The sequence below is a fragment of the Euprymna scolopes genome, chromosome 25 (genome assembly GCF_053919585.1).
Source record: "Euprymna scolopes isolate OS-2025 chromosome 25, ASM5391958v1, whole genome shotgun sequence".
Taxonomy (NCBI): domain Eukaryota; kingdom Metazoa; phylum Mollusca; class Cephalopoda; order Sepiida; family Sepiolidae; genus Euprymna; species Euprymna scolopes.
The window spans coordinates 38,413,588-38,436,665 of NC_136506.1; positions in this window are offsets into that span (position 1 = coordinate 38,413,588).

Sequence of the window (23,078 nt, forward strand, 5' to 3'; positions counted from 1 at the left end):
AAACTGTATTTCGAGCCAAAAAGTCTTCAGGAGCATAGGATCAGGTTAGGGGCACGTGATTGACACAAGCTGGTTGAACTCAGCATCCGCAATACATGATTGTCATTAATAAGTTGAACAGATGCAACATGGCACCAGTAAGACTACGGCAAACACTTCATAAATATGCACGTTGAACAGCAGAAATATGTAACGCTGGATGAATTCAAATTGTCGACAGAACTATTTGAGGCAGGTGCTTGTTTGGCTTTAATCCAATAGACAGCTGTGCATATGATCACAAAAGCGAAGAAATTGAATCCAGCTGAAGGTATACTCAACGCTCAATGTTATATCACCTTTTGCTGCATGGTTAAGCAGAATAAAGCAAAAATGAAGCGTCTGACGAGTGGTCGGTTTGTTTCTACTTATTTTTTGTTTATTGTTTTTCTTCTTATGAGTTGGATACATCGCAACAGATACTTTTTGTTTCAAGCCTAAATCTTCTGTTAAAAGATTTAATTTGTTAAAATATCTTTTGGAGACGGATTAACTTCTATAAAAACCAGCTGGTGTTGCCACAACGCTATCACTTCGCAAAGTTCACTAGATAAAACTTTTGAGACTAAAAATTTAAAAATGAAAAGACAAGATCTTCACATACATAGATACATAAATACATATATATATATATATATATATATATATATATATATATATATATATATATATATACTAAGGCTCACCCCTAACAAGGCATGTTACTATTTGGGACTATGCTTTGGAACTATTAACAGTGTTTACGTTATATTTAAATTTCTGCATATCAGTACAGTGAAGGAAGCAAGTAGCAGAACGGGAATTCCAAAGTATAGCTTTTCGAGGGAAGAAACAATTATAGTAAAAAGCTTTCTGATATTTAAGGACCTCAACAGTGAAAAGGTAAGATTTTGTTGCATATCGATAAGCACTGACATTTATTCATATAAAAACGTATTACCATTATGGTGATTTGGATGAACTAAAAATTGTTTTCCTCTGAAGATACCAGGGGTTTTCTATTTTTATTCTGTCCGAATTGATCAGAGGTGATTGTAAATTGCATTGTTTTGATGATTGATTTCATGCATTCATGACTGAAATTTTCATATCAATCTTGCAGATATTGATGGTGTAAGATTCTAACAAAGCATCCCATGTAATGAACGTGCGTTATAAGCAAAAATGCGCCATGATACACCTCCACGCAAAAAAAAAAAATTCAACTGATCATTTCTCAGCGCCTGCTGAATCCTTACGAATCTGATGCAGTTAATATCAGCACAGTTAATAGATGGGTTCGACGATTTCAATGTGGCGACAAATCTAAGGAAAAAAGCGCATTTCGGATTTTACAATCGATGCTAGAGAAAAGTGCATTGACAGTGATAGGTAGTAAATAAATTTTAGAGCATTTTTTTATTGGTATCACTACCGTCTTCGTAGCTCTTTAAGGTTTAATTTTTTTAGGTTTAAAAAAATACGAGGCTTACTTTTAGAAAAGCCGTCTTAGTATGTTCCACTTTGAAATGACCGGGTATAATGAATATCTAAAATTTTTGAAAAAAATACATGTTCAAATGTAATACAATAGTACCCAATAATGAGGAACACTTAAGTTTGCATAGCTAAACACAAAAAGAAACAAATTCATATTGTATAAACATTATAAAATAAGTCAAACAATAATTGAATATTTCGATAAGCAAAACTATGTTTAGAATAAACAAAAGTGACAAAATAGTTTTAAAATAATGATAATGGTGACCTCTTTTGCTGTGGTAAGTACGTTCGAGAATTTTTGGATAAAATTAGTTTAGCGACCACACCAGACTTTCAAGATCAAGTGTTCTATCTGGTGATATATTATGATGACCTTATATCCTGGAAGTTAATATGAAGGCTACAGTGAAGGCAAAGTTCATAAAAAGGTCATTACATCTGGGTACGCGGGGACCTGATGGACATGAAACTAAAGCTATGGAAATATATGAAAATGTTATTTCTGTTACTACTTCGCATCGAAATATATTTTACAACAGTTAAATCAAGCATAAATCGGCGGCGATCGAAAGAACTGTAAGAAATATGTCCCTTTTGTCTGTGAGCCACGCAAATAATATGCTTATAGATATGTATCGAAATGTTAAGATGAATAAAACGCCCACACGTACGTCTATACCTGCACACACGCATAAAAGGACACGGCGCATGCAATTATACATAGATTGTTTAAGACGAGTACACCACAAAAACATGCTGCACGTATGATATACGTATACATAACGACTGTACATAAAAGTTAAAAAACAAGTGCTCTGATGCATGAAAATATATATATATATATATATATATATATATATATATATATATGAGAAAGAAAATTCAAACTGTAAGTTGAACTTTACAATCAGAAATTGTTTGGGGGAGTATTACAGCTTTAATTTTCTTTCTCTAGTAATAAACTCTACTCTCTATTGCGTATTGAGCTTTTTTATTTGGTTGAGATTAAATTATCTATATATAAATACTGTTATTTATATTAGATTGAAGTTTTCCATTGCGTATATCAGGTAAAAACTACATCCTTTTGATTTCATTACTTATATATATATATATATATATATATATATATACATATACATATATATATATACACATATATATAATTTTCCTTTAATCTAATGTAGTACACCCATAAAGGGAGCGGCATATGTATTGTTTTTTTTTTTAAATATACACACACATATATATATATATATATATATATATATATATATATATATATATATATATATATATATATATTAAAAAACAAAACAAAACAATAACAATGCTGCTCCCCTTATGGGGGTACTAAATTGGATAAAGGGAAAATTATTCCCAACTCATTTAGGGAAAAATGCACTTTCGTAAATAATTGAATTCATCTAAAACGTATCACAAAAACAAATAAACGCACACACACACATACACACACACATACACACACACATACACACACACACACACACATATATATAAATATATATATATATATATATATATATATATTTATTCTGCCAAATCTACTAGATTGTATATACGTTTTATGTAAAGTGTTCAGATGCCTTATGTAACATTTGATGACCGCATATGGTCTGTATTACAAACATTTATAGCTTTGTTTTTATATATTTATTAATAACCATTGAGCTCGTTGTGTAATATCAAACATCTCGAATCGTATTAGGATTTCTTTTTTCAGAAGTTGTCTCTTCTGATACTCTTGATAAAAAGGTTATTACTGCAGTTATTTTTTCTATTCTCCTGCACCCCAACCAAGGCATAGTGCCACCTGGACCTGAGAGTTTATTATTTTGTAACAAGGGTCTCTTGTAAGTCGGGCAGGGATCTGTATTTTCACAGTATACTTGAATTTTTGCAGATTATTACGGACATAGACAAAGTAAACAGCAGTCTGAAGTAAGAAACTATCAAAGTAGAAGGTTTATTCTCATCTAAGGATATCAAAAGTGAAGGAGTATGATCTTTCTCATTTTCGGGTTGGGCGAGAGTATGTACGTCGAAGAAGCACAAATCCTGTCATTTAATCAGAGCGTATTAAATTAAATTACGTGTTACACAGCCAAAGAGATTCAACTTTAAGATGATACTACTGACGGTTGAAGCTTGGTTGATAGAGTTAAATGTTTTTGCTTGTATACTCGTTTTTGTGCCTGTCTAATTGCGAGACACTAATAGCAAATGTGCCAGCTCAGATGCCAACAATACTCCATGCATGGGCAAATTGCGACTTTTTAAAGATATAGGATCCTCTCTAATGTATGTAATTATCGAGCACGGTAAAGGGAGGCCACCTTCTTTGCAGAAGCCTTGGTTACGCCCTCAATATGTTTGTGTCCAATTCATGTAACTGTTGAATATTAAGCCGAGGAGTTTGAAGGATGAGCTCCCAGGTAGAGCATTATTTGTCATGGCAATCGGTAGTTGAAAAGGAATTTTTAGTTGTCAAAAGAAGAAAAGTGTAGTTTTAGTAGCACTTAATGTTATCACATATTTATACCTCAGTTCCCTCCAGACTGGAGGGTTGTTTTTTAGGGGGGGTTTTCTACAATTACTTTCGATGTATTCATTCGTTTTTTCATCATGTCTAATATAGATTATGACATCATTAACAATCTAAATCCATCACTGACACAATATTAATTTTGAATATAAGATTTAATAATAAACATCCAAGGACCAATTGCTTTATATACTAGCAGTTCATCCCAGATTGCTCGGGTACTATGTACTGTTCATAACTTTATTTGCATATGTATGTATGTATGTATATATATATATATATATACATTAAAATATTTGACTCATGTCCAGGTAACCTACATCTAAAATTTCAAGTGTGTAGACCCAAAATTGGCGGAAGAGTTTGATAGAGTCTGCAAAGGTCAATTCTTTCAACTTTAACCACCCGGCAGCCAGATTTTCGCCCAAAAACTTATTTAAAAGCTTGCTGCATATCTGAATACCCTTTATGTGTAATTTCAAATGTTTAGACACAAATTTGACTGAATAGTTTGCTAGACACCGATTAGGTCAAATCCTGGCAGTTACAATTTCGGCTAAAAACAGATGTAAAACCTTGCCCTATGCCTTAATACCCTTTATGTAAAATTTCAAATGTTTAGATCAAAAACTGGCTGAGTAATTAGGTAGAGACCGCAGAGGTCAAATTTTCTTTAAAACTTTGACCCAAATTTTAATCCCTTAGCATTTATTGTTGTGGACTCAAATGAAATTAAAAAGTTTGATCCATGTCCAAGTAACCTACATTTTAAATTACAAGTGTTTAGACCCAAAATTGGCGGGGGAGTTTTAAAGAGTTTTCAAAGGTCAAATCGTTTAATTTTGACCCCTAGACAGCCAAATTTCGTGCTGAAAACCGATTAACAAGATTTTCCCAAATATTAATACCCCTCATGTCAAATCTCGAATGTGTAGACTGAAAATTGGCTGAGTAGTTATGTAGGAAAATGTACAGACACACACATAAACATACAATTTCTCTTTTATTTATGGATAGATAGATAGATAGATATTGCGAATGGAGACAAAGTGAGAAAATAGCAACAGAGGAGATGGGGAAGAAGAGGAACCGCATAATGTGAATGGCTATCATAAAGAAAGACATATTTAGAACTAGTATGGCTTACTGACATTGCACAGGGAAAGAGTATAACATAAATTCTATCTCTTTCACATAAAGAAATCGAGTCGTGAAAAAAATTAGGATTACTCCCCCTTCATGCTAACATTAAAACCTGTGTACGTCATGGTAACACTAAATGATATTAATTCTAATTTGACGCTAAATAATGTTTGTTTATTGTAGATATTAGTCATCGGGGGTTACTTTGATTAAAGAAAATACTAAGTTTGTGGGGGTTTGTTGTGTATTTTTCACATCTTACCTAGATATACGGACTAATATTTGTTCGTTATATAAAATAGTATTATTATATACATTAGTATTATATAGATTACAATAAATTATTTCAACTTAGATGACGTCATAAATGATCAATTTTAGCATATGGTGACTTCATACAGAGACTAAACGACTATCTTTTCGTCTGGTGTATTATTAGCAATGATGGAAATGAATATATAGGATTAGTTTTCCTTGCACGTTTATACGCTGAAAACATTTAACAGATCATTTGATTTGGCCCAAGTATAACGAATCAATGAAAAGCCAATTCAAGTTGGCGCCAGAAGGCTGGAGCATTTTCCGACATTTTCACTATGCATAAATCTTCTAAAATAATTAATGGTATTTCTAACTATCGTTGTCATTTTAATATATACTCTCCCCTCACATGATAATGCATTGTCAAAAAGACTTGAAAAACAAACTCGTTTCATTTGTAAGCTAATGTTAGAGGTTATGCGAATAAACACGCTAGTATATAAACAGTTAATCGAGAATAGAAAGAAAAGAAAGCCCAGTTGGGCTAAAACTGCTGAATAAGAGTTTAGAATTGCTAAACTATGGAAATACATAGAAACGCATAAGATGTTAGTTGGCTCAAAGAGAGAGAGAGAGAGAAAGTGCGAGAAAGGGAAGACAGTCCCTTGGTAGAATGCAATCCGTGAACATGTTAAATTGAAATGCTCAGTAAGTGTTAATCTCCACTGTCTTCCTCACTAAAAAGATCATTCGCACTAACGAGACCTTCACTGGATGAGTGCAAAGAGGACTGGAACGTTGTGGAGGCCTGTTGGCGCCCTAATTATTGTCAAGATCAGCGATCGTTGCGAGCGATAAATCAATGAAAAGCAGTCGTTGCGATAACGCAAAACGGGTAGAGACTACGGTAAATCTGGGATGATTTTCGTCACCCAGATTCCAAGGACCACCACCGCGTATTGTTAGTGAGTAATCTCTAATGATGACTTATGTGTAAAATCCTAGTAAGTATAAATAATAATAATAATAATAATAATAATAATAATAATAATAATAATAATAATAATAGATGACAACATTGTGCGTATAAAACAGCATGGTGATGCCATTACAGTTGTACGGGGAAATTCTCAGAGCAGAAAATGTCGAACAAGCAGCTACTTCGATTATATTCTCAAATAGATCAAAAGATGTCATTCTCAAACATTTATTCCATATCGACAATAAAATAAGTTAGTAAATTCATATTTACTCGCCTCCACATGATGGCAAGGTTATCACGTTTGTTTTGTTTTGTATTTTGTTGTTTTTTATTACAACTTAAATATCGCTAGAAGACGTTATAATGGCGGATCACTCCTATAAGTGGTTCGCGTTCACTCAATATATCGTCGGGCCAAACATCCTTGATGTTTCGACTGCGACAGCTCGAAAACTGAAACGATTAGTCTGTGTCTATCATTGTTGGTCCCCCGACAAAAGGATGGTGGACTTGTAAACCCATCCTTGTTCGTTCCTCCGATCGTTCGTTCATCTGTCCGCACTTTTCTCAATAACTATGCCTTGGAATTTTTTTAAATTTTGCAAACATTACACATGATATGAGTAAAAAAAACACTCCCGTTGTCCCCCTAGGGGTGCGTTTCGTGTTAACATGTCTAAAATTGATACTTTCGTGCGGATAAAAAAAATATGATGCCTTGGATTTTTATAAAACTTTCTGAAAAGTTGTAACTAACTGATGTCTATATAATTTTGTTTGTCTATACTTCGCAATAATTCTTGAGTGTTCCCCAGGGTCTCTTTTAGAGTTAATAGAAACACTCCATTTTACCATATTTGTCTTAAAAAAAAAATTGTGTATGTCTCTTTTGCAGTTTTGCATGGTGCTGAACTCAAATTTTAATATGTTAAGACCTTGGGGATATGGGGGCCTTACTGGGGGAGGGGCTGGACTTAGTCATTTCTTTTTTCTTTTTTTTTGCATGGTGCAGAACTCAAATTTACGTATGTTAAGGCTTAAAACTGCACCGTTTATTAATTTTCACCAGGATTTGCCGGGACTTTGGGACTACAGGGTGGTCAAAAAGTCAGGTAACATGTTAAAGGTAGAAAAAACAATATGATCCATTATAATCTCTATTCGTTTAATATTATTTGTTTAAATATTTGAGTGTAATATATAAACTTTAATTTTAAATTGTTTCATTTTATATTTCAATGTATGGTACTTAAATATACGTGTATTGCTAATATCGTTTTTCTTTAAAATGTTACCTGACTTTTTGACCACCCTGTAGATGGGCGGGGCGGTAAAATGATGAACTGAGTCAGTTTTTTTTTCATGCCTCGTCCACTGTATGCATTCACAGCGGACCATGCATGCTTGAGTTGTTATTTTCTGGTTTCCGCGAACTGAGCCATAGTGCTGGATCTTGTAGAAGATCCCCTAATTCTTTGCTGGGTGAAATGGTCGATATAAGTGGCGTTACGTTTACATCTCAAAAAGTAAAGAGTGTCATAATCCCGAATTATTACTATTAATATACATTTTCATATAATATGCATGGCGCCATGTGTTTGTAATAGAAATCATTACTCTCGCAAACGGCCTCGTGCTTGCTTAACCTGTAAAAAGACAACAGAAAATGTAGAAAAGAAGAAAAGACAAGAGTAATTTTGTAGGTTTTTTTTACATAGGCATCACCACATTATCAAGGCCAAGAGGCTGCTCGAGGATAAGGGTTAAAGAGTGTACAGTAGAAATTGGACAATGTTGTAATCGTTAATAATGGAAACTCGGTAAGTTTGTTAACTTATATGGAACGGTTCATCAAAAACTTGTTTACGTTAGACTTGAAGACAACTATATTGTGGTTAGCTGGAAAGCAGGAAAACGGTAGACAATTCCACAGGCGAGCAGTTCTAAGAAAGAAGCTTTGTTCATGGAATCTACGTTTAGGTTTAGGCACAGATAAAGAGTGGGGGAAATTACTGATTGTGTTTTCTGCTAGACGGGTGTTTCTTGTGAAAGTTTGGCAAGGGAGAACCATAGATTGAAGCTCAGCCGAGCACTTGCCATTAAAATAACGATAAAGCAGAGATAGACTCGCAACAGGTCGCTCATTTGTGAATGTGTGCCATTAATTTGTATATGCACACAATTAATAACTGTTATCACGGACGAATTCTAAAGTATGAACGTTTAGCTGTCGTTTTTTTATTGGGGGGGGGGGCTTAGAACGAGAACGAACGATGGAAGATAATATGTGGACAGAAAGGAAAAAAGGACTTCCGTACGTTGTATTGACAAAAGGACATTTTATAACACTGTCTCTTCCCCCCCCCCATTTTCATTTTATAGTGGGTACATAATTAGCTTGCATTTTGGGATAATCTCAAATTCTGTTCACCCTCATAAATATGATTTTCATATGGTTTTGACTAATACAACCTCAAACTTTCTTCAGGTGCCATTTTTTTCGAACTAGAGAATCTTTATATCGTGCATTGAATATATGAACCTCCCATTTAATCCAAGGGAGTAGATTATTCTTATTCAGAAAACCAGTGCCAGTAAATAGCTTAAGTAATGCCTACTATATCATTAGTAACACTGTAGTGCCGGACTGAGACCCAAACCTTAAGGTAACTTTTACTTAGAACTAATCACACAGTATTTTATCCGTTGCGCCATGGGTCTAGATCGGAAAATAATAGAGTTTTTTAAGTAAATATACGATTATTATTTCAATTATATGTTCAGTAAGTTCGGAATCGATTTTTATCTTCTTTATTTATTCCATACTAGTAGGTCGCCCAGTGTAGCCCGATCGAAAGATACGCTTAAGTATGATATTTTAATTCATACAAATTACGTATTTAACATTATAGAGATAATTTTATCGATTATCTTATTGAACTTAATATATAGTAGTGATATCAAAACTGTCACACACACACACCCCTTTTTCTAAGGTGAAAACGCCCGATCGTCGCAGACAAGGTGCAATCAAAGAAAAGCGTATGGACGATGCACAGAATTTTATAATCGTGTAGATTTGCATTAACGAAAGAAAAAAACTTGATAAAGCCGCCATTAATAGAGTGCGTCTCTTGCACCAAAGGATCATGATTAAAAGAAAACTTACATAAATTATTTTTTAGCTAAAATGTTATAGTTATAATTTATAATAATTTACTGGACTATTTTCAAACGAAAATTAAAGTTCAGGTAAAGGGGAATGGTTTACTTGATGACTCAAAACCATCCTATAATTCGAATTAAAAATATCGATTTTTTAAGAAATTTAATAAGTTTCAGTGTGCAACCATTTATATCGATCTGAAACCGTTCGAATTGTTTACGGACGTCCATACAGAATAAAACGATAACCGGTGATGGTCTATGGTTATGAAATCAGAATAGTGGCGTCAAGATTTAGATGATTGAACATCACCAATTTGTCTATTTGCATTAAACTATTATACACGGTCAGGACAGCGATACAGCACTGTGAGCGACCTCTCAGCAAGGTCGGGAACCACTTCAGCCTCCTCTTACCCTGATTGGGGGATGGGAGGCTATGGAAAAGCAGGTGTTCATGCTTTCGAATATCGTTATGCTGACCGGGAGAGCCCTCAGCGTACAATGGTCAGGACAATCGTCCAGTATGGGCACTGCTCGGACAGAAAGAAACTGCAACCTACTGTCTGTACAACGGCAAAGAAATCTATTGCAACACATTAAAACACTTTGGAGAAAACGGCTTGAATGGTTTTGTGAATGATGAGCAACAATAAATTCACGAATGCCTGGAGAGAGGGAGATATGTAGAGGGATCATACATGTCAATGCGTGAAAGAAACATGGGCATCATTTGAACATGGGCATCATTTAAACATGGGCATCATTTGAACATGGTCATCATTTGAACATGGTCATCATTTGAACATGGGCATCATTTGGGCATCATTTAACCATGGTCATCATTTGAACATGGGCATCATTTGAACATGGTCATCATTTGAACATGGGCATCATTTGAACATGGTCATCATTTGAACATGGGCATCATTTGAACATGGCCATCATTTGAACATGGGCATCATTTGAACATGGTCATCATTTGAACATGGGCATCATTTGAACATGGTCATCATTTGAACATGGTCATCATTTGAACATGGGCATCATTTGAACATGGTCATCATTTGAACATGGGCATCATTTGAACATGGTCATCATTTGAACATGGGCATCATTTGAACATGGGCATCATTTGAACATGGGCATCATTTGAACATGGTCATCATTTGAACATGGGCATCATTTGAACATGGTCATCATTTGAACATGGTCATCATTTGAACATGGGCATCATTTGAACATGGTCATCATTTGAACATGGTCATCATTTGAACATGGGCATCATTTGAACATGGGCATCATTTGAACATGGTCATCATTTGAACATGGGCATCATTTGAACATGGTCATCATTTGAACATGGGCATCATTTGAACATGGTCATCATTTGAACATAGGCATCATTTGAACATGGTCATTATTTGAACATGGTCATCATTTGAACATGGTCATCATTTGAACATGGGCATCATTTGAACATGGTCATCATTTGAACATGGGCATCATTTGAACATGGGCATCATTTGAACATGGTCATCATTTGAACATGGGCATTATTTGAACATGGTCATCATTTGAACATGGGCATCATTTGAACATGCTCATCATTTGAACATGTTCACTGAAAAATTGAATGATTCCAGTAAATATCTTTTAGAGTTTTGATAATTTATGTTTGTATTGTGAATGTGTTTACACAAAATTCACAAATCTTTACATTTACTAGCAAAATATGGATCTTCTAGTCTCATATATTTATTAGTATACTATCAGGGAGATCCGAGGTTGCCCGGGATTGAATGATGATCAACAAATATTTCTCTCTCCTATATTTTTATTGTCATAGAATTCCGGGAAAAAACTTCACATGCCTCCATGTAGTAACTTAATCCAAAATATGTTATTGTACTTTGCACTCTAGAGGACCTACCCTTTCTTTTATAAACTCATTTCATATAAACTTCTTCCAAGTTAACGAAAAAAAAAACATTAAGAAATTTACGTGCGGGGTTTGAACCTACAGGACACGTGCTGCCCCCCCTCAAAAAAGCATAAATACGTAAATGTTAAAGTCTTATAAAATTCTTCGTAGATAGTGAAAAAAAGAAAGAAATTTAAGTGCAGAGTTTGAACCTACAGCCAACGTCATGCAAAAAAAAAAAAGAAAAAGATACGCTATCAACTTACCTACAGACGATCATTATTGCTAAGCGACGATATGGAAAATATGGCTTTACCGATGATAGATAAATTAAAATAACGGTTTCGATTATCAATTATCAGTAATTATCGGAGGTATTCTAAGACAAAACTTAACTAAGATCACTCCCAGACTTATACACTAAAGTTCTGTAAATTTTGAATACAGTCTGTTCAGTTGTTTCGGACTCTATAAGAAACGAACTCACACACACACTCAAAGTTGCATTCATATAATTGAAGAGACACAACAAACGAACATACTTTACAAAATCCCGTTACTGTCTCAGACGACGATGGATACTTGCAAGGACAGTCTAATGACAGAAAAAAGATACAACATTACTCCGCCAAAGTGGGGCGTAATGCCTAGGAAGATTGTCCTATAACACATTCTGCACTACCCTTTCTGCTTCCCCTGAAAATAAGGAGGTAATGCTTAGGTAGAAAGCATCTCGATAAAAGAACAGATCCTACATTATACTGACGAAAGAGAAAATAATTCTCGTGACAATAAAACATAATACACTGGTTAAAAAATGAGGAGAAGGTAATGCCTGGAAGCGTAGATTATGAAAACAGAACAAATCATGTACCAATTAGCCAAAGAAGGAGGTAACGCATGGGAGTATGATCTCATTACAAAAGAAAATATATTACACTATCTCCAAGACCTTTTAAAATAGAGAAAGTAATGTCTGGGAGGATGTTATCTTGACAAGGAAACATACTACACTAACACCTGCACTACTAAAATAAATGAGAAGGTACTGTATAAAAAACATAATCGTAATAACATGTTACATACCGAGTACGTACCGTGCATCGATGCACGTGTGTGTGCCGCGTAAACATATACAATGACAAGTTCAATAAAAAGGATCAATAACGTTACCAGATACTTTAATTAACGTTACTTTAATTTGCTGGTCATAAGGGATGTAAAATGTTTTTGACTCCTGATGGGGGTAGTTATTTATTTGCCGCCCACCTCAGAAAAATGTGGCGCAAGGCCGGAAAGTGCATTGCAGGAGTGCCCCTCCTTTAGGGGAGCCTGCTGGATGGGGCACAACCTGCAATTGTAAAAATTGCCTGAGTAACCTCGTCGGCATTCTCCGGTAGCGGCGTCTTAGGCAGTAAGCTATGAACTTACCCCACCGGAAAGCCCAGTGGCAAGGCCTGGGAGGGTGGACTTCATAGATATTACCCAAGCGGCGTACCTCATTCCAACAGGTGCTGGACCGGTTCCTGGCCCCTCACCTGTTGGGCTGAGTGTCAAGTGACGAATCCTTGACGAGTACTACTACCCTGTCTCCCTGCAGCTGAAGCCGCTAGGAGACCTTCCCCATCAGACGAGTGATGGGGGTAGTTATTTATTTGCCGCCCACCTCGGCAAAATGTAGCACAAGGCCGTAAAGTGGGGATCACTCAGGCTACCCTAAAGGACGGGCACTCCTTTAATTTTAAAAAATTGTCTGAGTAACTTCGTCGGCATTCCCCGGTAGGGGCGCCTCAGGTAGTAAGCAATGAACTTACTCCACCGGAAAGCCCAGTGGGAAGTCCTGGGAGGGTGGACCTCCTAGGTATTATCCAGGTGGCGTACCTCAGTCCAACAGGTGCTGGGCCGCTTCCCGGCCCCTCACCTGTTCGGCCAACTGACGTCAAGTGACGAATCCTTGACGAGTACTACTGTCAACGAGTATGACTGTCAAGTAATGAATCCTTCCGCATCAGAGAACTGGTGGGGGTATATATTTAAATGCTGCCAACATCAGCATTATGTGGCACAAGGCCGGAAAGTGGGAACCCCGCAGGCTCCCCTAAAGGAGGGGCACTCCTGCAATTTAAAAAAATGCCTGAGTAACCCCGTCGGCATTCCCCGGTCGGGGCGCCTCAGACAGCAGGCAATAAACTTGCCTCATCGGAAAGCCCGTTGGCAAGGCCTGGGAGGGTGGACCTCCTTGGTATTAACCAGGTGGCGTACCTCAGTCCAACAGGTGCTGGACCGGTTCCCGGGCCCTCACCTTTTGGGCTAAGTGTCAAGTGACGAATCCTTGACGAGTACTACCCTGTCTCCCTGCAGCCGAAGCCGCTAGGAGACCTTCCGCATCAGAGGACTGGTGGGGGTATGAGACGAATTGATTCGTCAATCATTCTAATAACCAACGGCTGTGCTAAAAAACCAATGAAAACGTTTAAAAATTATAATAAAAATTGTCGAATTTTGGATTCAATCAGTTCGCCGTTAACTACGGCACGGACCGCATTTGATTCTTGGCCTCCATCTTGGTTACTGATCTGAACTACGCCGCCATCTTTGTTCAACACAATATCTCAGAACTTAACAGGTTAACTACGCCACGGAACGCATTCGATTCTCGGCCGCCATCTTGTTTACTAATCTGAACTACGCCGCCATCTTTGTTCAACACAATATCTCAGAACTTAACAGGTTAACTACGCCACGGAACGCATTCGATTCTCGGCCGCCATCTTGTTTACTGATCTGAACTACGTCGCCATCTTTGTTCAACACCATGTCTCAACACTTTACAAGGGACTATTGTCTTCAATCCAAGTACGCGATCGTTGAGAGCAATATCTGTATGCGTACGTGGCTCACAAACAAAAGGGGTATACCTTGCGTTACGCTGGTTCCTTTGTTTGCCAGAGGTTGGTACTCGACTTAAAGACACTGAGATTAGTATCCTTCAAATTAGATTTCATGTGAAGCAACAAACAGACAGCTTATTTTTACAGATTTAAGGTGCTTTATTTTCGGACGCATGTAGGGTTGGGTCACATTACTGGATCAGTCTTTGAGGATCCAGTTCTGCACACTGCCTACGATTACATTATGGGTCTCCGACGTCTCTGCTTCTGCTCTAAAACCGACATTAGTTAATATATTTATGACCTATTTCCTTTGTTGTATAACTCTGACCTACTTCGATCGGTCCCTTGGCGTATATTGATGTGCCGAAATTCCAATTGCGTTATCTCTGACGTTTGCAGATGAGACCATTTTATTGTTTGTTGTTTTAAATTCTACTTCTCAAAGATTTATTTTTATATTTCCAAGACTGGCTTTCTAAAATTCTCATTGTTTACCAAGGGAAACTATATATTTAATCTAGCTAACATACTCGAGCATTAGTAACTGCAGAGATTAAGTCCGTTACAAATGAAGCAGATATTACATTAACCCTCGCACTGAATTTAGGATTGAAACAGGGTATATTGACCTGTAATATAGCATAGTAAACGAAATTGTAATAGTATAATACACTAAATTGTAATAGTATAATACTCTAAATGGTAATAGTATGATAAACTAAATTGTAAAAGTATAGTAAACTAAGTTATAATAGTAAAATAAACTAAATTGTAAAGTATAGTAAACTAAATTGTAAAGGTATAGTAAACTAAATTGAAATAGTATAATACACAAAAATGTAAAAGTATAATAAACTAAATTGTAGTAGTATAGTACACTAAATTGTAATAGTATAATAAACTACATTTTAATAGTATAATAAACTAAATATTAAAAGTATAGTAAACGAAATTTTTATAGTATAATACATTAAATTGTAATAGTATAGTAAACAAAATTGTAATAGTACAATAAACTAAATTGTAATAGTATAATAACTAAATTGTAATAGTATAATAAACAAAATTGTAACAGTATAATAAACTAAACTGAAATAGTATAATAAACTTAATTGTTAAAGTATAGTAAACTTAATTGTAATAGTATAATAAACTAAATTGTAATAGTATAGTAAACTAAATTGTAATAGTATAGTAAACTAAATTGTAATTGTATAATAAACTAAATTGTAATTGTATAGTAAACTAAATTATAATAGCATAATAAACTAAATTGTAATAGTATAGTAAATTAAATTGTTATAGTATAATAAACTAAATTGTAATAGCATAATAAACAAAATTGTAAAAGTATAATACACTAAATTGTAATAGTATAGTACACTAAATTGTAATGGTATAGTAAACTAAATTGTAAAAGTATAATAAACCAAATTGTAATAGTATAATACACTAAATTGTAATAGTATAGTAAACTAAATTGTAATAGTATAATAAACTAAATTGTAATAGTATAGTAAACTAAATTGTAAAAGTATAATAAACTAAATGTAATAGTATAATACACTAAATTGTAATCGTATAAAAAACAAAATTGTAATAGTATAGTAAACTAAATTGTAATAGTATAATAAACTAAATTGTAATATAATAGTAAACTAAATTGTAATAGTATAATACACTAAATTGTAATCGTATAGTAAACTAAATTGTAATAGTATAGTACACTAAATTGTAATAGTAAAGTAAACTTAATTGTAATAGTATAATAAACTAAATTGTAATAGTATAGTGAACTAAATTGTAATGGTATAATAAACTAAATTGTAATAGTATAGTAAACTAAATTGTAATAGTATAGTAAACTAAATTGTAATGGTATAGTAAACTAAATTGTAATAGTATAGTAAACTAAATTGTAATAGTATAATAAACTAAATTATAATTGTATAATACACTAAATTGTAATCGTATAGTAAACTAAATTGTAATGGTTAAGTAAACTTGATTGTAATAGTATAATAAACAAAATTATAATAGTATAATAAACTAACTTTTAATAGTATAATAAACAACATTGTAATAGTATAATAAACTAAAGTGTAACAATATAATAAACTTAATTATAATGGTATAGTTTACAAAATGGTAATGATATAGTAAACTAAATTGTAATAGTATAATAACTAAATTTTAATAGTATAATAAACTAAAGTGTAATAGTATAATAAACTAAATTGTAATAGCATCATAAACTAAATTGTAATAGTATAGTAAAATTAATTGTAATGGTATAGTAAACTAAATTGTAATAGTATAGTAAACTTAATTGTCATAGTAAAATAAACTAAATTGTAATAGTATAATAAACTAAATTGTAATAGGATAATAAACTAAATTGTTATAGTATAATAAACTAAATTGTAAAGTATAATAAACTAAATTGTAATAGTATAATAATCTAAATTGTAATAGTATAGTAAACTAAATTGCAATAGTATAGTAAACTAAATTGAAATAGTATAATAAATTAAATTGTAAAGTATAATAAACTAAATTTTAATAGTATAGTAAACTAAATTGTAATAGCATAGTAAACTAAATCGTAATAGTATAGTAAACTAAATTGTAATAATATAATAAACTAAATTGTTATAGTACAGTAAACTAAATTGTAATAGTATAGTAAACTAAATTGTAATAGTATAATAAACTATTTGTAATTGTATAATAAGCTAAATTGTAATAGTATAATAAACTAAATTGTAATAGTATAGTAAACTAAATTGTAATAGTATAATAAACTAAATTGTAAAAGTATTGTAAACTAAATTGTAATAGTATAATAAACTAAATTGTAAAAGTATAATAAATTAAATTGTAATAGTATAATAAACTAAATTGTAATAGTATAGTAAACTAAATTGTAATAGTATAATAAACTAAATCATAATAGTATAATAAACTAAATTGTGATAGTATAGTAAACTAAATTGTAATAGTATAGTAAACAAAATTGTAATAGTATAATAAACTAAATTGCAATAGTATAATAAACTAAATTGTAATAGTATAGTAAACTAAATTGTAATAGTATAGTAAACTAAATTGTTATAGTATAATAAACTAAATTGTAATAGTAGTACAATAAACTAAATTGTAATTGTATAATAAACTAAATTGTAAAAGTATAATAAACTAAATTGTAATAGTATAGTACACTAAATTCTAATAGTATAATAAACTAAACTGTAAAAGTATTGTAAACTAAATTGTTATCGTATAATAAACTAAATTGTAACAGTATAATAAACTAAATTGTAATAGTATAATAAACTAAATTGTAATAGTATAATAAACTAAATTGTAAAAGTATATTAAACTAAATTGTAACAGTATAATAAACTAAATTGTAAAAGTATAATAAACTAAATTGTAAAAGTATTGTAAACTAAATTGTTATCGTATAATAAACTAAATTGTAAAAGTATAATAAACTAAATTGTAAAAGTATAATAAACTAAATTGTAAAAGTATAATAAACTAAATTGTAATAGTATAATAAACTAAATTGTAAAAGTATAATAAACTAAATTGTAAAAGTATATTAAACTAAATTGTAAAAGTATAATAAACTAAATTGTAATAGTATAATAAACTAAATTGTAATAGTATAATAAACTTAATTGTAAAAGTATATTAAACTAAATTGTAAAAGTATAATAAACTAAATTGTAAAAGTATAATAAACTAAATTGTAATAGTATAATAAACTAAATTGTAATAGTATAATAAACTAAATTGTAAAAGTATATTAAACTAAATTGTAACAGTATAATAAACTAAATTGTAATAGTATAGTAAAATAAATTGATAGATAGTAAAAATAATTTAAACTTTAGATAACAGACCCGGAATCCTCATAAATGATATACTGCTAAACTATCGTCAATTTTCATCTTGTAAGTCGATGATGTTAAATATGCAGTTCGCATACACAACAACTTTAAATAATTGGGAGAGAAATATCAAAACATGGTGTGTTAGGTACAATAGTGTCAATTTCTTATTGATTCTCACTTTTAGCAAAGGTATGTTTTACATTAAATCCACTATTCAAAACTTTAGAACGTTACGGACAACTCGAGGGGTATTAACCATCATTTCTTTCCAAACTTTTCACATAACTAGTTTCACTGGGCATTAATACACTGAGAACTGCACAGAATTTCCAGCGTAAGATATCAAGAATTGATAACAAGAGATATCAAACCTTGGGACGAAACTTGAACAATGTTAGAACACTTATCCATTTTGAACTATCGTAATTTATGTGCATTGGATTTATTGCTATTGCATTCAGACAGAATTGAACCATTAATTCAAATTCTCGTTAGACTGAAATGAAGAACACATTGATATTTTATGTTGTTTTATTTTTCTTTAAACTAAATGTGTGTTTGTACTTGCGTTCTTGAATAGTACCAAACTATTTCACGTTTCTAAATTTAAAAAAAAACAATCTGCAATTTCTTTTTATTAAACGACTTTATAAATTAATAATTTTATTTAACTACTTTAATAAATACGGGTGGGCATCACATATGACAACACAGACTAACATTAATGGCGTGATACTAAGTTTGACATGATTGGTGTAAGTAATTCATTGCACAAAAGAATAAGTATGTGGTAGCCAATATGAGATTGCATCTATGAAGGAATTTAGAAATTGTTTAGAAGAAAATAAAAATATAATTTGAAAATGCTTTAAGAGAAAGCCATAATGAACCTTCGTCGTTTATACATTGTTTTAAGTAATTCTCGTGCGGTAAAACATTAATTTTTAAATCAATTCATCAATATTTTGGACGATAGCATTATGTACAAATAAAACTCGTTTTCACAGTTAATGAGAAATTAAAAATGTATTAAAAAATAATTTTCAGATTACAGAAATGAATAAGTGTCAAGGTTAACATGAAATTAAAACTTGATTTAGGAATAATTTTAAAATTGTGAAGACCAAACATACAAATTCTTAAAGATATTTGGAAATTCCATTGTCCTGATAAATCAGATGGTAAGTAATGAAAAATATAAAAGACATAAAAGCTCATATTGTTATATAGGAGGGTGGGAAATATTAAAACAGTTATATCGTATATTGAGAGGTGCGCAGATATTGTTCTTATAACACCAGTTATAAGCGTATAAAGTGTATGTATTGTGGTTTAGCCCGGGGTATGATATCGACATATAAACTGAGTCATGTGATATCAGAGAGTTATTCCACGGGTATTTATTACAGTTCATATTTACATAAACGTATTATTTTTGTTATAAGAAGCATAATATATGCTTCATACCTTTCTTTCTTCAAGAGTTCTTCTCTCGTCACTGCTGAACTCCGTGGCGAAACATGAAATGACAAACACCATAAACAATTGAGACCTCTGTTTTTCCTTCTTTTGTGAAACCAAAGAACAACAGTTTATATTTTTAAAATATACATTTATTTCACAAATAGGCTTCACAGAGTCTACCTTTCGTCTACATACTTATTCTCCACAGCTTCGCTTCCTGGCCATCTGTTAGCTCCCGTGACCAAGCTCGAACTCCTCTCAACTGACTAAACTTTTATATAGAGTGATGTGGTTCTCGATTGATTAACTGTGTCTTACCCTGTCGGATATACACGCGAGAGTCAAAACAATGAAAAGAATAGTCTGTTGTCATAGTCCTGTTAATCACTTTTCTTGTGTGTGCGTGAATGAGTGTGCGTTTGTGAGTAACGAATCTGTGCGGTTATTTGCATTCCTCTGTGTGGCTGTGAGAGAGAGAGAGAGAGAGAGAGAGAGAGAGAGAGAGCGTGTGTGTGTGTGTGTGTGTGTGTTAAAATGTTTTCTAGAACATTGTTCAATGTTCCCAAGAACAGAAATTAATTTCGGTGCATTATCTTTTACGATAATTTAAAAGATAACGTTAATTTTAAGAAGGAAATGTTGAAGAAAACAAAATAAATTCACAAAGTCCCATGCGGCTGAAGAACAAATTAATCAACGAAGCAAAAACAAGGGGGGGAGATCGATAAACGAAAGAATCGAGAGACCTTCTGTGAAAGTAAACATCGATTTACAGCTGTATGAATTAAAAAAAAAAATCAATATACTTTTTCATTAAAATTAATAATCAGCTAACTGATACTGACAAGTCAGTTTTGAAATTAATACTTTTAAGGGGCAGAAAGTCAAATATATAGTACTACAAATCACTTACATGTAAGCCACAGTACGAGCGTGTTATTTCAGCGGTATTTAACCCTATAAATTCGGATACAATAACATAGGTGCAATACTATTGTTCTACGTTGTTACCATAATTAAATTAAATCCATTATTAAAAGCTCTACCTATTTATCTATCACTTATATATCTATTATATAAAGTCACTTATATATATATATAAATATTATTATATATATATCACTTATATATATATATATATATATATATATATATATATATATATATAAAGTCACTTTGTGTTTGTGGGAGTTCCTTCCCCCTAGATTCCGAAACGGCTGAGCCTATCTTTTGCAAATTCCACAAAAAGTAAACTTATATGTCTAGCAGTATCCTTAGATATGTTTTCTATAGAACTTCATCTGATAAGTATTGAAAATCGAAAAAATACGATCTTAGAAATAGTTTTCCTCTCTCATAGATTAAAAGACTAATTTTTACAGAAAAATATTTTATGTTACACCGACCAAGGGAGATAATAAAATTTCAGCAAGTCATTTCTTAAAATAAAAAAACAATCAGAATTATTATAATTTGGAGGTATAGCTTAGTGGTAACGAATTCAACTACAGATCGAATGATCTTGTTCAAGCCCGGGTGTACATCACCTTTTTATTTTTTCTCATTGATGAGTTCGTTTACAAGAAAAGAAGGGGTATCATTAAAAACCACCGCAAATTATTTTTCATTTGCATATTTAAAAACTAAACATTAATCAGAGGTGACTTTTCCAGACCATTTGTTGTCAAGCCCAATCATCAGCTAACGCGATATTGTAAACAAACACAAACGGAATTGGAAGAACCATATTATCGTTATTTTTTGTTTTGTTTTGTTTTTGCAAATTATTCCTCGTAATATATAATAATTAATAGAGGATTGTCTTTATAATAATACGTACAAAATTCGTAGAAATTAAAATATCATGTTTATGTGTATGATACGATCGGGCAACGCCGTGCTGCTAGCTAGTCGTTTATAAAAATTAAAATTTCTTTTGTAATTTAATCGTATTATTACAAACAACTTCACACAACAGAGTTAAATCGAAATGCGGTTTACGATTAAAAGAAAACCTATGATGACATGGGCATACAGGGAGGAAAATGAGAAAAATAACAACTAAAATCGATTTAGCTTTGTTAGGTGAGTTAGCCCCTTCATTATTCAAATATATCCTTGTACGTATGAGATGCAAATATGTAAAGAGGATATATAATATGGAGTGTGCTATGAAAATGGTATGAAGTTGATATTTGAAAAAATGAATTAGCTTGATGAGAATCGGAAGCGATGAAGCTTAGGTGGAAATGACGTCAGACTTGATTGTCTGAGAAAGTAGCGATTGCTGTCTGTGACAATGACACTAACCTTCTAAAAAAGTAGATCTCCTTCCCCGTATCTCTCATTCTCTCTCTCCCTCCCTCTCACTGCACCCTTAAATAAATCTTTCTTCTTTCAAATCATGATATTATCTTAATACTAAGCATGCCATCGATTTTTGCAGCTATGGATTATTTTCGGTCTTAGGAAGATACGACACTAGCGTGCGTCGACACTACGCCACCGTTCAGAAAAAAAACGAGGTATAATTTGAATTAAGTTTAAATTATTAATTTTTCGTAATAAATCTATATCTATAATTGCATATGTGCACATAGTAGAACCCCGGGATATTGCATAAAAAATTAGTAACAGAATACAGTACGGTATATAATACACACGTATATAAATAAAAAACATTATAAAAAAACACCGTAAGGCGGGGAAATACCGTAACCAGGGGCCGGAAACACATCACATTCCACATTGTAACCCGACAATAACGTATACGAGGGCCCCCATATTCCGGGTGTTTATTGTACATCAATATATTTGTATATATTTTATATATTACCTATATTTTTATATTTATATGCATTAGATTTATTTCAAAATGGTATGCATAACATTGAAACATGGATGCAAGGCCTAAGAGATGATAACTTGAACTATATTTAATTTACGTTCAATTTCCAAACAGTTACGTAGGAAAATTAAGACATTTTTTTATAAATTCCTGGAATATATATAAATATAATTATTATTTCATGCATATACACATATGATATTATGATATAATATAATATATTCTTCATGCATTTTCAGTATTTACTACAATAGTGTTTAATATATGAGTAGAGACTTGTAAAATAAGTTCGCATATATTTATATGGCAAGTAAGCTAGACAAGTATATATTGGTAATCTCGTCAGCATCAGATAAATCCAAAAGAACTTTGCAGCTAATTCTACCCTATGCGACTAAGTCCGCCACG